This window comes from Ranitomeya imitator, chromosome 4, assembly GCF_032444005.1.
Source record: "Ranitomeya imitator isolate aRanImi1 chromosome 4, aRanImi1.pri, whole genome shotgun sequence".
NCBI lineage: Eukaryota > Metazoa > Chordata > Amphibia > Anura > Dendrobatidae > Ranitomeya > Ranitomeya imitator.
The window spans coordinates 538039436-538056642 of record NC_091285.1 but is presented as its reverse complement, the minus strand read 5'-3'; positions in this window follow the sequence as shown (position 1 = coordinate 538056642).

Below are 17207 nucleotides of genomic sequence, written 5' to 3'. Positions count from 1 at the left end.
AAATTATAGGCCAGTAAGTCTAACCTCTATTGTTGGTAAAATATTTGAAGGGTTTCTGAGGGATGTTATTCTGAATTATCTCAATGAGAATAACTGTTTAACTCCATATCAGCATGGGTTTATGAGAAATCGCTCCTGTCAAACCAATCTAATCAGTTTTTATGAAGAGGTAAGCTATAGGCTGGACCACGGTGAGTCATTGGACGTGGTATATCTCGATTTTTCCAAAGCGTTTGATACCGTGCCGCACAAGAGGTTGGTACACAAAATGAGAATGCTTGGTCTGGGGGAAATTGTGTGTAAATGGGTTAGTAACTGGCTTAGTGATAGAAAGCAGAGGGTGGTTATAAATGGTATAGTCTCTAACTGGGTCGCTGTGACCAGTGGGGTACCGCAGGGGTCAGTATTGGGACCTGTTCTCTTCAACATATTCATTAATGATCTGGTAGAAGGTTTACACAGTAAAATATCGATATTTGCAGATGATACAAAACTATGTAAAGCAGTTAATACAAGAGAAGATAGTATTCTGCTACAGATGGATCTGGATAAGTTGGAAACTTGGGCTGAAAGGTGGCAGATGAGGTTTAACAATGATAAATATAAGGTTATACACATAGGAAGAAGGAATCAATGTCACCATTACACACTGAATGGGAAACCACTGGGTAAATCTGACAGGGAGAAGGACTTGGGGATCCTAGTTAATGATAAACTTACCTGGAGCAGCCAGTGCCAGGCAGCAGCTGCCAAGGCAAACAGGATCATGGGGTGCATTAAAAGAGGTCTGAATACACATGATGAGAGCATTATACTGCCTCTGTACAAATCCCTAGTTAGACTGCACATGGAGTACTGTGTCCAGTTTTGGGCACCGGTGCTCAGGAAGGATATAGTGGAACTAGAGAGAGTACAAAGGAGGGCAACAAAATTAATAAAGGGGATGGGAGAACTACAATACCCAGATAGATTAGCGAAATTAGGATTATTTAGTCTAGAAAAAAGACGACTGAGGGGCGATCTAATAACCATGTATAAGTATATAAGGGGACAATACAAATATCTCGCTGAGGATCTGTTTATACCAAGGAAGGTGACGGGCACAAGGGGGCATTCTTTGCGTCTGGAGGAGAGAAGGTTTTTCCACCAACATAGAAGAGGATTCTTTACTGTTAGGGCAGTGAGAATCTGGAATTGCTTGCCTGAGGAGGTGGTGATGGCGAACTCAGTCGAGGGGTTCAAGAGAGGCCTGGATGTCTTCCTGGAGCAGAACAATATTGTATCATACAATTAGGTTCTGTAGAAGGACGTAGATCTGGGGATTTATTATGATGGAATATAGGCTGAACTGGATGGACAAATGTCTTTTTTCGGCCTTACTAACTATGTTACTATGTTACTATGTTCCTCAAAATTGGAGGGGCAACATTGCAGGTATGCGGTGGATGTGATCTGAGATGGAAGGGAGCAGGATGAACTTTTTTTGAGAAATGAATGGGCCTGGGAGAGGCTCCTTGAGGCAGCTGGAGAATGATCTATTACAAGAGATTGGACTGTCCTTGGGGTTCCCCACTTCCTATATGGGAGCAAGAGATGGTGCAATTGACACAGGGGCTGTGGCACATTTCTATGTGTCGGGACTCCAGCACTACCAATCTGGGTCACTTACAACCAAGGCATCTGAGAATCGGACTCCAAGGAAGCAAGTGGAGGCAGTCCACCCAGCCTTCTGAGGAAGGAGATGAAAAAGGGGGCATCTAAACAGGATTAATTTTTTAACTGCCTTATATTTTTTACTGGCTTTGCACTTCGTGCAATGTCCTTATGAATGTAGGCATTTAGCAACTACACTTTGAAAATATGTGAATGAGTCCTGCCAGTTGTTGCCTTTCAGGGGTCTAAGGAGGACTGGATGAACCTCCTTACAATTTTTTTCTTGATTCGGCAATGCCTTTCAAAATATTTACATTCAAAAAAATCTTCTGGATTCAATTAGTCATCCATACAGTTTAATGTGGTAATTGATCCATTAACGGTGGTATGTAAAACTCCAATAAGGCGTTCATTTTTTTTCTGGATTGAATAACTCATCCATACAGTATTTTGTGATCTGCGTTACATTTCGATGGTATATGACATTCAAAAAAGCTTTGAAAAAAAAGTATGGATACAACTACTCATCAATAGAGTATTACGTGCTTTCTGTTTAATTTCGGTGGTACATAACGCACCAAAAAGAGTATTTCAAAATATTTCTGGATTTAATTAGTCTCACAGTATATTGGGCCTCCTAGCATTTTAGTGCTTACTCATCTCTAGTCATTTTAACCCCTGGCAAAAATTATGTAATCACCGGCTGTTCATTCAGTTGTTTAATTTTGTAGAAAAAAATCAGATCACAGACATGGCACAAAACTAAAGTCATTTCAAATGGCAACTTTCTGGCTTTAAGAAACACTAAAAGAAATCAAGAACAAAAAATGTGGTAGTCAGTATTGGTTACTTTTTTTTAACCAAGCATAGGGTAAAAACTATGTAAAAATTATGCCGCCCTGCTCGCCGCATTCTGCTCCAGACTCAGCTAGTGTAGGGAGAGCTGCTACTGAGATAGGGTCTGATTCTTACTTGTATTAGTTAGTGTGGGTCTGCTATTGTTCAAACCACAAATCCTGATAAACCAACAGTCCTTTTTAGGGCTAATTTGGGGGTACATAGATTGCAGCGCTAGGTAGGCAGGGGAGTCTATATGCACATATCCACATCAGTGCAAGGCATGCAGGTATTGTATGTGAGTATATAGATCTCACTGCATATATCAAAGGCTCCAATACTGTCTGCTTCTGCGAATTCTATATATACATAGATGTGGGTATCCGTGGCTAGGTTTTTTCTTTTTTTTTTGCACCTTATACATGCTAATTTTATTACAAAGCAATCCATAGCCCCCTTTTTTCTACATTTATTTGCTTGGTCACACTGCAGACTACATCCAGGTTATTTCAATACAAGAGCATGAAAATCGAACATTTTAAAATTGTTTTTTTTGTCCCAGGCATCAGATCTGAGTGTGCAGAATATTCTGGTCTTTCTTTTGTTACTATGGTATTTTTGGAGTGTCTTACAACATTTTTGGACACCATGTTAGGGGTCGAGTTCCCGCTTCTGCACAAGGGGAATCTCGAGCCACTTCCGCTGCGGTCTCCCATTCTTGTCCAGCCGCAGTGGAGCCTGCTCAGCAAGGACGTCGGTCCCAGCATCTTGCTCATTCTCACTCTGTTCTGAGAGTTAGTGCTGCTTCTCCAGTCTCTGCCATTAAAGTCAGTGCTGGTCAGCAGCGAGCGGACTTCTCTGGGACTAAGTCCTTGTCTGCATGTACTGAGCATGCCCAGCGTAAGGTCTCCCGTTGGAGATCGAGGGTCATGTGCTCAGGCGCTGCAGCACATTCCATTGGTCCTCTTGGCAGGTCCTAGAAGGGCAAAAGTGCTGTGGCCACTTCCTGTGCTGCTGCTATTTAAACTGCGCATGACCGCACGGCCATGCGCTAGTATTGTCTTACAATTGCTTATGTGTGTATGTTGTGAGTGCAAGTCGTCCTTGGAATCCCCTACCCTATTGAATGTCTGTTCGCGGAAGGTGTATGGCTGCTATCTAGCGCCCGACTTAGCCTACAGCACTAAACACACATCTCAGCGTCCTGTAGCTGTGCCTGCCAGTACGGCGCCGTGCGCCTGCCTTGCGCTTTCCATACCCGAGTCTGGGTGGTTAGTGGCGTCCGTTAGTGCGGCATCGCTCGCACTCTTGTGCACATAGATTTCTTAAGGTTCTCTACACACCCAGTTGCGGTGTTACGCCAGCAAGGGTCTAATCGGGCTCCAATCCCTTCTGGGGTTAAGTCCGCTGACCACTTGCTCGCGCACTAGTGCGGTACTGCGGTCCTGTGAATTAACAGGATCGCTTTCTTCACGCTGGGTGAGGTCTAACCCACGCGTGTATACTTTAGTGTACCGCCATATTGTCTGCAAATTGCTAGCAGCAGGTTCTCACCTGCACGGTGGACCCCGGACTGCGAACGCACCTTTATCATCTGTCTTGGTGCGTTCCGCCAGTCCTAACAGAATACTAGCGCCAGGGTCTGGCTAGTAAAAATGGCGGACGACCAGCGTTTACAGCGGTACATCCAGCAGCTGGAGGGAAGGTTGGCGGCTCTTGAGCGTACAACCTCAGCTGTGGATGTCACTGCTGTAGCTGTGCAGGCTGCAAGTGTAGCCGCAGCCAGTTTGTCCACTGCCACCCCTGCTCCGACTTTATCCCGTCTCCCACTACCTGACAAGTTTGCTGGTGACAGCAAACATTGTCGTGGATTCGTGAGTCAGTGCTCTATACATCTTGAGCTCCTGGCGTCACGTTTTCCTACGGAGCGGGCGAGAGTGGGATTTATCCTATCTCTCTTGTCGGGCAGGGCGTTGGAGTGGGCAACGCCACTCTGGGAGCGAGATGATCGTGTGGTACAGAGTGCTCCTCTCTTCTTGGACACTCTGAAGCAGGTCTTTTTAGGGCCTCGGGTTACCCACGACACCACACTCCAATTGTTGTCCATTACACAGGGTACCTCCGTGGTCAGCCAGTTTGCCATTCAGTTCCGGACTCTAGCTTCAGAGTTAGAGTGGCCAGACAAAGTTCTTATTCCGGTGTTCTGGAGGGGACTGGCAGACCACGTGAAAGACGCCTTGGCCACTAGGGAGATACCGGCCACACTGGAGGAACTTATTTCCGTGTCTACTCGCATCGACCTCCGTTTTCACGAGCGGAGGTTGGAGCGGACCCAGTGTAGGCAGAGGTTTCGGCTGGCCCCAACTTTCGCCAGACCTCTGGAATCTCCTGTCTTGGCGTCAGATTCTCATGAGGCAATGGAGGTTTCTCGAGCGGGACCTAAATCTCTAGCCGCTCGAGTACCCGTAGTTTGTAATAACTGTCGACAACATGGACATTACGCCAATAAATGTCCGCGGCGGTCGGGAAACGATCGCGTCTAGTGGCCATTGGGGGAGGTTCACTAGACACAGCAGCATTCTCCTCCAAACTGTCCTTTAAAGGGACAATCCTGTTAGGCTCCTCCACTCTTACAGTCGAGCTTTGTGTGGATTCAGGAGCAGAGGGAAGTTTCATGTCCTCTGCTTTTGCTACACGTCATGCTATACCACTGGTCATGCTCGCCAAACCAATAACGGTTAGAGTTGTGAATGGGGCAACACTCCCACTGCAAATCACGCACCAGACAGTCCCGTTATCGCTGTCCATGTCTCCTTCCCACCAGGAGATTATTTCCCTTCTTGTCCTTCCTGAGGGAATGGATGAGATTTTGCTGGGAATACCCTGGCTCCGTTTCCACTCGCCACATATTGAGTGGTCCTCAGGGAAAATATTGGGCTGGAGTAAGTCATGTTTGGGCAGATGTGTGAGTGAGTGTGTACAGGTCTCTACTACCCAGGTACCCGCAGGTCTCTCGTCGCTTCCCAGGTATTATTGGTGTTATGCAGACGTGTTCTCTAAAAAGGCTGCTGAGACTCTACCGCCCAATCGCCCTTACGACTGTCCTATCGACCTCTTGCCGGGAGCTGAACCTCCTAGGGGAAGGGTATATCCCCTCTCTCTCCCTGAGACGGAGGCTATGTCTCAATACATTCAGGAGAATTTAGCAAGAGGATTTATAAGGAAGTCAGTGTCTCCGGCAGGGGCGGGATTCTTCTTCGTGCAGAAGAAGAACGGAGAGTTACGTCCTTGCATCGATTACAGGGGTCTCAATGCTATCACTATTAAGAATAAATACCCGTTGCCCCTGATATCGGAGCTCTTTGACAGGTTAAGGGGAGCGAAAATATTCACCAAGTTAGATCTGCGGGGTGCCTACAATCTGATTCGTATCCGTGAGGGGGACGAGTGGAAGACGGCTTTCAATACCAGGGATGGGCACTATGAGTACCTGGTGATGCCTTTCGGGCTCTGTAATGCCCCAGCCGTTTTTCAGGACTTCGTCAACGATATCTTCCGGGATATGCTTTCTACCTCGGTCGTAGTCTATCTGGATGATATTCTCATCTTTTCTCCAGATATTGACTCCCACCGGAGAGATGTTGGCAGAGTCTTCGAACTCTTACGGGCAAATTCCTTGTATGCAAAGTTGGAGAAGTGTGTGTTTGAACAGGAGTCCTTGCCTTTCCTGGGCTATATTGTCTCGGCCCAGGGATTGGCTATGGATCCTGCCAAACTACAAGCAGTGATGGACTGGCAGGAACCCCATTCTCTTAAAGCGGTGCAGCGCTTTATGGGGTTCATAAATTACTATCGCCAGTTCATTCCCCACTTTTCAACTTTGGTAGCTCCCTTGGTATCCCTCACCAAGAAGGGAGCGAATCCCAAATTGTGGTCCGAAGGGGTCTCCAAGGCCTTCTCTTCTATAAAGACCCATTTTGCCAGCGCTCCTATCTTACATCGTCCCGATGTGGGTAAGCCATTCCTTTTGGAATTGGATGCCTCATCCGTTGGTGCTGGAGCAGTCCTCTATCAAAAGGATGCTCAGGGTCGGAAGCATCCATGCTTCTTTTTCTCTAAGACCTTCACACCAGCGGAGAGAAATTACTCCATCGGGGATAGAGAGTTGTTGGCAATGAAGTTGGCCTTTTCAGAGTGGAGACATCTCTTGGAGGGTGCCCGATTCCCATTCCAGGTTTTCACGGATCACAAGAATTTGGTCTATTTACAAACAGCCCAGCGGCTGAATTCTCGTCAGGCCAGATGGTCCTTGTTTTTCTCCCGGTTCCACTTTACCCTACATTATCTCGCCGGGGAGAAGAACATTCGTGCCGATGCTCTCTCTCGCTCCTTCATGTCAGCTGAGGAGGAGGAGGACGAGCCTCGGCTCATTGTCCCTTCGGAGAGTCTGAGAACTGTAGCTCCGGTTTCGCTGGAGTCTGTGCCCCCGGGCAAGACTTTTGTTCCCATCAATTTGCGTCCGGAGGTTCTCTCTTGGGCTCATTCGTCCAGAGTGGGTGGACACTTTGGGGCTAAAAGGACCTCTGAGCTACTGGCGAGGACGTACTGGTGGCCACATATGGTTCGTGACGTCGGAGACTACGTTCGGGCATGTGTCTCTTGTGCCAAGAATAAGTCTTCCCGACAACGGCCAGCTGGATTGTTATACCCTCTGCCGGTGGCAGACAGGCCCTGGGAGATGGTCGGGATGGATTTTGTTGTGGGTTTGCCCAAGTCTCGTGGCTGTACCATTATTTGGGTAATCACCGACCATTTTTCTAAAATGGTGCATTTGGTGCCACTTCCCCGGTTACCTTCTGCACGGGCCTTGGCGGCGTTGTTTGTCAAACACATCTTTCGTCTTCACGGTATGCCAGACAAAATTGTCAGTGACCGAGGTCCCCAGTTTGCGTCTCGGTTCTGGAGAGAGCTTTGTCGTCTTCTCAGTATCGAGTTGAATCTCTCTTCGGCTTATCATCCCGAGACGAATGGGTTGGTAGAGAGAGCCAACCAGACCTTGGTCACATATCTGCGACATTTTGTTTCTGCTAAGCAGGATGACTGGGCATCTTTGCTACCGTGGGCGGAGTTTGCTCTTAACAATGCTGTCGCTGATTCCACTGGACAGACTCCATTCCTCCTTAACTATGGTCAGCATCCGAGGGTACCTGTGCCCATGCCCGTGTCTTCCGCCGATTCCAGGGTGGCAGACTGGGCTGTGGAGGCACGGGACATTTGGGATCGCACTCAGGATGCTATTCAGGCTTCCAAAGAGAGAATGAGGTCCTCCGCCGATGCACATCGGCGCCCCGCTCCAACCTTTGCTTTTGGCGACTTAGTGTGGCTCTCCGCCCGTAACATCAGGCTGCGAGTTGAGTCCACCAAGTTTGCACCTCGCTACTTAGGTCCTTTTAAGGTCCTCGAACAGGTTAATCCTGTGGTTTACCGTCTGGCCCTTCCTCCACGCCTGGGTATCACCGACACCTTTCACGTGTCCCTCCTTAAGCCCGTCTACATGTCCCGGTTTTCTGAGTCATCTACTGAGACGTCGGGTTCGTCTACGGACGATTACGAGGTGAACGCGATCTTGGGGTACAAGGTGGTTCGTGGCAAAAAATTTTATTTAGTGGACTGGAGGGGTTACGGCCCTGAGGATAGATCCTGGGAGCCTGCTGAGCACATTCGGGCTCCGCAGCTCATTGCTGCCTTCGAACGTAGCGAGGCCCAAGGAGGGGGGGCCCTAGGAGGGGGGGTAATGTTAGGGGTCGAGTTCCCGCTTCTGCACAGGGGGAATCTCGAGCCACTTCCGCTGCGGTCTCCCATTCTTGTCCAGCCGCAGTGGAGCCTGCTCAGCAAGGACGTCGGTCCCAGCGTCTTGCTCATTCTCACTCTGTTCTGAGAGTTAGTGCTGCTTCTCCAGTCTCTGCCATTAAAGTCAGTGCTGGTCAGCAGCGAGCGGACTTCTCTGGGACTAAGTCCTTGTCTGCATGTACTGAGCATGCCCAGCGTAAGGTCTCCCGTTGGAGATCGAGGGTCATGTGCTCAGGCGCTGCAGCACATTCCATTGGTCCTCTTGGCAGGTCCTAGAAGGGCAAAAGTGCTGTGGCCACTTCCTGTGCTGCTGCTATTTAAACTGCGCATGACCGCACGGCCATGCGCTAGTATTGTCTTACAATTGCTTATGTGTGTATGTTGTGAGTGCAAGTCGTCCTTGGAATCCCCTACCCTATTGAATGTCTGTTCGCGGAAGGTGTATGGCTGCTATCTAGCGCCCGACTTAGCCTACAGCACTAAACACACATCTCAGCGTCCTGTAGCTGTGCCTGCCAGTATGGCGCCGTGCGCCTGCCTTGCGCTTTCCATACCCGAGTCTGGGTGGTTAGTGGCGTCCGTTAGTGCGGCATCGCTCGCACTCTTGTGCACATAGATTTCTTAAGGTTCTCTACACACCCAGTTGCGGTGTTACGCCAGCAAGGGTCTAATCGGGCTCCAATCCCTTCTGGGGTTAAGTCCGCTGACCACTTGCTCGCGCACTAGTGCGGTACTGCGGTCCTGTGAATTAACAGGATCGCTTTCTTCACGCTGGGTGAGGTCTAACCCACGCGTGTATACTTTAGTGTACCGCCATATTGTCTGCAAATTGCTAGCAGCAGGTTCTCACCTGCACGGTGGACCCCGGACTGCGAACGCACCTTTATCATCTGTCTTGGTGCGTTCCGCCAGTCCTAACACACCATTTTGCTGCCAAAAATCTGTAGCTGGGTCAAAAATATATAGCTACAGTTTTTATATTTATCACTAATTATTGACACAATTTTGGTGGGCTACATTTTGATCAGTCTGTTTTCTCCGTCCGACTCCTGGTCTATCTGTGGTGTCCAAATCCTTGCTTTTCAGGCGTACATTCCACTATTTTGTCTGCTACCCTTGGTCTATTCAGTATTTTGTGGTTCAAAACATTTTAAAAAATACAGGCCATGACATATTGAAACAGTCTGTTATCTCCGTAAGACGCCTGGTCTATCTGTGGTCTCCAAATCCTTGCTTTTCAGGCAGACATTCCACTTTTTTGTCTGCTACTCTTGGGCTGTACAGTATTTTGTGGTTCAAAAATTTTTAAAAAATACAGGCCATATATTGAAACAGTCTATTATCTCCGTCAGACGCCAGGTATATCTGTGGTGTCAAAATCCTTGCTTATCAGGCATACATTCCACTTTTTGGTCTGCTAACCTTGGTGATACAGTATTTTGTGGTTAAAATGTTTTTAAAAATACAAGCCACACATTGAAACAGTCTGTTATCTCCGTCAGACAAAAACAGAAGTATTCAGCTCACCTATGAAAGTCCAAAAGCTTTAAATCTTGCTTTGTTTGGATCTCCGTCAGACGCCTGGTCTATCTGTGGTCTCCAAATCCTTGCTTTTCAGGCATACATTCCACTTTTTGGTCAGCTACCCTTGATGTATAAAGTATTTTGTGGTTCAAAAAATACAGGCCACATATTGAAACAGTCTGTTATCTCAGTCAGATGCCAGGTTTATCTTTGGTGTCGAAATCCTTGCTTTTCAGGCATACATTCCACTTTTGGGTCTGCTACCCTTGGTGTATACAGTATTTTGTGGTTCAAAAAATTAAAAAAAATACAGGCCACATATTGAAGCAGTCTGTTATCTCAGTCAGATGTCAGGTCTATCTGTGGTTTCCAAATACTTGCTTTTCTCACATACTGAATATCACATATAAGTTTTCTCAAAATTAATCCATTTATATTGAACTTTTAAAATATTTCAGTAGTCCATTTAAAATGGGCAAGGCAAGGGATGGGGAAGTGGATGTGATGTTGATGGTCCATGCAGAGGACGAGGCGGTGGCTAAGCTGAAAGTGGGCCACAACAAAGACCCACATCTTCTCGCTCGACTTTCCTGTGCCAGTTTCTAGGGGACCGCAGCACACCATTGTTGAAGCCAGAGCAGTGTGATGGTGGGAAAGTGTCACAAAAGGTGGATGATGATGAGACACAATTGCCAGAAAGTCAGGAGGAGGAGCAGGGTGCGGATGTGGAAGATGAGGTGGTGGATGACATAGTAACTGACCCAACCTGGCAGGAGGACATGCAGAGTGACGACAGCAGCACACATGGGGAAAGGCATAGCACCCCAACAGGCAAGAAGAAGCAGTGTGGTGGCTGCAGACAGAAGGCGTGTATCCGTCCTGCGCAACATCAACATGACGGAAGTTGCCATTCCAACCGTTAGATCTTCCCGAGTCTGGTTATTTTTTAAAGACTCTGCTGATAAGTTCAAACAGGCCATTTGCAGCACCTGCCATACCCGCATCAGCAGGGGTAGCAAAACTGACCACCACCAGCATGATCAGGCCCATGACAGCAAATCACCTGACTTTGTGGGCCGAACCCCATCTCCAGGAACACTGTATGCAGGTGACACAACTGCTTCTTCCACTGTTTTGCGTAGAAGCCAATCCCCAGTCCACGGTGCATGAGAAGATGCCCTGCACCTGTTGTTGCCAACAGGCAACCAGCACCATCATCTAGCCCGTCCACGTCCTTGTCCCAGCGCAGCCTTCAGTTGTCTATACCCCAGTTATTGGAATGCAAGAAGAGATACGCAGCCAATGTCCCTAATAAATTTGAACATTTCTCGTCTGCTTGTGCTCAAAATGATGCCTTTTAGGCTCATTGAGATGAAAGCTTTCCACAACCTTATGGCTGCGGCCGTCCCAAGGTACTTGGTCCCCAGTTGCCAGACCCAGACCTTGGGATGGAACACATCCTCACGACGCTGAGTATTGCAGGCCCTACATCAATCAGAATTGCCCCCACACTCTACAGCTCCTGCACGTCCTCCTCCTCTTCAGCCTCTCTCTCTGAAATGAGCACATCAGTCAGAAGCTGAAAGCACTGCGGCACTGCCTCAGCCAAGTGGCAACAAGCTGTGCTGAAGCTAATGCTGAAGAGTTGTGGACAGCGCTGAAAGAGCAGTCAGATTTTTGGATGACACCGCTGAACCTACAGCCAGGCATGGTCGTGTGTGATAATGGCCTGAACCTGGTGGCAGGTCTGAGGCAATGTGAGCTCACACACGTAACTTGCTTAACCTCGTCTTTCAACATTTTCTCAAAAGCTACCCGGAGCTTCCAGATCTGCTAGTGAAAGTATGCCACCTGTCTGCCCATTTTAGAAAGTCAGCTACAGGTTCAGCCACCCTTGCCATGCTCAGCAGTGTTTGCATCTTCCGGCTTACCGACTAGTGTGTGATGCCCCCACGCATTGGAACTTTAAACTGCATATGTTGAAAAGGATTTGTGAGCAGAAGAGTGCAGCTGTTGACTACCAGCATCAACAAGGCCGTCGTTATTCAGTTCAGACTTTACACATAAGACCTCAGGAGTGGACATGGATGTTAGACATATGTACCATCCTCAAAAACTTTGGGGACTGCACCAAGATGGTGAGCGTCGATGATGCCATAATGAGTGACACAATCCTGCTTCTCTGCATTCTGAAAACCTCTCTGCTCACAATTAAAGAGGATGCATTGCAGGCAGAGCATGAGGACATGGAGCAAGGAACCATACAGGGGGATTACACTCAGCTCAGTCTCATGTCGTCCCAACGTAGATTGGTAGTCAATGAGGAAGAGGAGGAGGAGGAAGAACAGGAGCTACTTTCATGCTTTATATATGGTACTACAAGCACAGCTATCATACCGTCTTTTCAGCGTGGATAGCCTGAGGACAGGGAGGAGGAGGAGGAGGATGAGGAGGAGGACAGCATGGTCAGTCATCCTGTTGGTGAAGACACGGAAGTCTTGCCTGGTAGCAGTCTGGCACGCATGGCTGACTTTATGTTGCGCTGCGTTTCCCATGACCCTCGCATTATTACAATTTTCAGTGACACTCATTACTGGTTGATGACACGTCTAGACCCACGCAATAAGGAGAACTTTTAATCTCTTCTTCCAGAGGCAGACAGCTGTACAATAATGTTGTAGTACCAGAGGGCCCTTGTAGCAGGGTTACTAAAAAAAATCTTATCTGAGAACGCTGGCAGCAGAAGTCAGAGTTTGTTGTACAACCAAGGAGTCCATCAAGAGACACAGAAGTACAATCCAGCACAGGCAGGGGAACAATGGCAAAGCTCTGGGACATTTTTCTCAGACCCTCCCATCGTACCAGCACAAAGGGAAGGGGTGCTGTCACAAGAAGTGAAATGTTTGTGAAGATGATGAGGGAGTACCTTGCAGATCGTACAAACGTCCTCCGTGATTTCTCTGTGCCTTTTAATTATTGGGTATCCAAGCTGGACACGAGGCATGAACTGGCTCTCTACGCCTTGGAGGTCCTGGCCTGCCCTGCTGCTAGCGTTCTGTCAGAGCGGGTTTTTAGTTCCGCTGGTGGAATTATAATATATAGATAAGCGCATCCGCCTGTCAACTGAAAATGCTGACAGGCTGACTCTTATAAAATGAACAAGGGTTGGATTGGGCAAGACATCTGTAGACCACCGAATGAAAACAGCGAAACATAACCTCTAATACATTGTCTTTTTTGTGGAGGTGTATTCTCATGCACCTCTTCACAACCACACATGGGTATATGCTTCCTGATTTGGCCTGTTTGGTGCTATCCTCCTCCTTATCCTCATTCTCATCTTTCACAATCACTAGAAAACCAGGGTGAACTTATTCCATAATGCAAAAGTAACTCAATTTTTGTGCAAGGGTGTTTTTATGATGCCCATTACAAATTTGAAACCAAAACAAATTTTACCCCCCAGGAGGAAATATTTGTCAGCCCATACACTTAGAGTATCGGCATTATGAGTCTAGGAGACTCGTTCATTTAAATTGGGCCTAGTTTTTAATGAGGCCTTTCTCCACATCTCATCATTCACCGCCACTAGATCACCAGAGTTAACGTGTTCCGTACTGCTACTGCCAGTCAGTTTTTTGGCATGGGTGTCTATGATCCCCATAAAATATTTTTTTTAAAATGTACCTCCCATGAGGAAATGTGTAAGGTTTTAGACAATTTGCTATATCTGCTGTTATTTTTAGTAGAATCTAGTTTTCCCTGTCAGCCATTTTGCTTTCTGTTCTGCTGTATCTACTTTGCCCTTAACCAGCATGGAGTTCTCAGTTTCAATGTTTCCGCCCTGTTCTCTGCCACTTGCCCTTTTAAGCAGCATCAGCTGTTTAATCAGCGCTTCAGAATCAAGTCTGCAGTTTACCTGTCACCTTGCTCCTGGAAGACTTGGACTTATTATCCTAACCACTTTCTACTTCAGATCCTTGGACATGTGTGGACTCAGGAATCTCTCAGCTTACCATCAACATTGGCAAGGAAAGTAGAGAGAGAACCTTTAACCTGTTTCTGTGACTAGAAGAACTGAAGGTTTATTCCTGCCTGTCTTGAATCCTGCCTGCAACTGTGTTAACCCTTACTTGTATGAAGTAATACAAGAACTACTTAAACAAGCCTGTATCTTCTGTGTTTCCTTGCACCCAAGCACAAGACTCTATACAGACTGTATTTTATTTTTGACAAAATGTTTGTCAGCCCATGCACTTAGCATATGGGCATTACGAGTCTAGGAGACCCACTCCTTTAACCCCTTCATGACCCAGCCTATTTTGACCTTAAAGACCTTGCCGTTTTTTGCAATTCTGACCAGTGTCCCTTTATGAGGTAATAACTCAGGAACGCTTCAACGGATCCTAGCGGTTCTGAGATTGTTTTTTCGTGACATATTGGGATTCATGTTAGTGGTAAATTTAGGTCAAGAAACTCTGCGTTTATTTGTGATAAAAATGGAAATTTGGCGAAAATTTTGAAAATTTCGCAATTTTCACATTTTGAATATTTATTCTGTTAAACCAGAGAGTTATGTGACACAAAATAGTTAATAAATAACATTTCCCACATGTATACTTTACATCAGCACAATTTTGGAAACAAAATTTTTTTTGAGGGGTCTATATGGCTGAAAATACCCAAAAGTGACACCATTCTAAAAACTGCACCCCTCAAGGTACTCAAAACCACATTCAAGAAGTTTATTAACCCTTCAGGTACTTCACAGCAGCAGAAGCAACATGGAAGGAAAAAATGAACATTTAACTTTTTAGTCACAAAAATTATCTTTTAGCAACAATTTTTTTATTTTCCCAATGGTAAAAGGAGAAACTGAACCACGAAAGTTGTTGTCCAATTTGTCCTGAGTACGCTGATACCTCATATGTGGGGGTAAACCACTGTTTGGGCGCACGGCAGGGCTTGGAAGGGAAGGAGCGCCATTTGACTTTTTGAATGAAAAATTGGCTCCACTCTTTAGCGGACACCATGTCACGTTTGGAGAGCCCCTGTGTGCCTAAACATTGGCGCTCCCCCACAAGTGACCCCATTGGTGTTTGTGCAAATTTGAGTCAAGGCGGCCTTTGCATTGAATGCATAAGGAAACATTATGGCAGGACCAACTGAAGAATGTGAAGTGGGTTTTTCTGTGACCATCCAATAACTGGATTAAAAGGCTTATTGTGGTGTACATGACTTGATAGCAGGGCACTCCTTGCATTCAATGCAACATTTTTCAGGTAGCCCTCCTGTTCCTCTCGTGAAAGGGGTATTGGGTTGCGTCGTAATTCTTGGCAGCCCAGCCACTCACTGCATAGGCAATAACAGCATAGGAGACCCACTGTTTAATAATGGCCCTTTAAGAATATTAATGCCGCCTGATGCCCCTCTAAAAACAGGCTTTGTGACATTAAGAGTCCCTTCTTCATAAATGAAACAAGATGTGTCTCTTTATGTGTCGCACTCCACATGGCCAGCTAGGGTTGTTAAATGTTACACTGACATTTCCCACTGAATGCATTTGTATTGGTTGAAAGCAATTTTAATGTTGAAAAACGCATCAAAAATGCTGCGTGTGAACATAGCCCAAGTGGTGTAGGAACATTTATATATAACAAATTATATAATTTTAAATTTAGAATTTTATAATTTAAATCAGACTGGGACGTCACTTACTACAAACAGCCAATCAGACACTGTCTTAGGCCTCTTTCACATGTCCAGATAATTCCGGTACCGGAGAAATCAAGACCGGAGTTATCCATGTCCGTGTGTCCATGTGCTCACGTGGCACATCAGTGTGGCACACGTGCGGCCGACTTAGGACCACACGGACCATCCAGGAGACAGCACTACAGTTAAGCGCTGTCCCCTGCTTTTGGTGCTGAAGCCGGCATTCATTCCTTCTCCCCAGCTGCGTTCACTGGAGAGAAGGAATGAAAAATCAAGGGTTTTTTTGTGTTAAAAATAAAGTTTGTGGGTCCCCTCCCGCCTCCCATTCCCTGTGCGCCCACACGCTTGCCGAGGCGTGTAATTGCAATGATTTTCTGGGAGAAATACTTCATTTTCTGGAACAATTTCAAGGATGCCAACACTTTTAGCCATAAAGGCACAGATGATTGGCCTCGGGGAGACCAAAACATCCAACACTGCGGAGACACCATCACGTGTTTCTCAACGCAGTGATTCCAGAACACTGCCCCCATCCCTTATGGGAAATATGCAGATGCATGTAAAGAAGCTGCGGAGACACCATCACGTGTTTCTCTACGCAAGCAGTGAATAGCCAGGCCTTTCCCCGGGAAGGAACAACCATGGGAAGGGCAGCATCCTATGAAGGAAAGCCACCTATGCCAAGCATGGTATCCATCCACAGACAGCTGTTTCGGGGTTTTTGCCCCTCATCAGTGTGGAGTAGGAATCTGGCTATTAGGAGCAGTGCCTAGTAAAAAGGCTATAAAGGCACAGATGATTGGCCTCGGGGAGACCAAAACATCCAACACTGCGGAGACACACTTTTAGCCATGACTGTATATATATATTTATATACAGTAGAGAGGTTTATAAATTAATTTGGCCAAGTCTTATCTACCAAGTTTTATAAACCAGAGGAATTACTGTATTGTAAAATGTACATAGTAGTTAAGTCCCTTTTTAAGGCTCTTAGTGTTCTCACTGATATACTTTTTATTGTCATTATAAAAAGATGCCCCCACCCACTTACATGTGGCACCCCAGAGTCTGGTTGCCACGGTGACATTGCCTCCCTCTGTAGGGTGATGTCATGCCTGGAAGCAGGAAGAGGTCCCCGTGCCAGGTAATACACAGCATCCATCACAACTTCTGCTCCAGGCCAGAGGGGGTAGTTCTAGACCCAACTTCTGGGGAGCTGCTCTCTCTGGTCGGGAGGAGGAGTCAGAGTAGTCTATGAGGAATTAGTCAGAGGAGAGAGGAGCGGAGACAAGGGCTCTGGGGAATTGCAGCTGCTTCAGAGCTCACCCTGGAGCAGAGCACTGACAAGGAGGATGCCAGAGTCCTTTACTGTGCAGGTGCTGTATGCTCCGAATCTGGAGGGCAGGGGACTGCAAGCACCCTGGCAACACCGAACACCCAGAGGCACCGCAGCAGACTAGGAGCCCAGGGCTGCCAGTGAACAGGCAGTGCCCGTGATAGGTTTATGCTGTCTGCCATACAGGTCAAAGCCAACACGCAGGAGAGGGCCACAACTTAGCTACAGGCTGCAGGGACCCCAAAAAAAAGCGCAACAGGAAGCCCTCCAACCCCACCTGGCAAGGTGGACC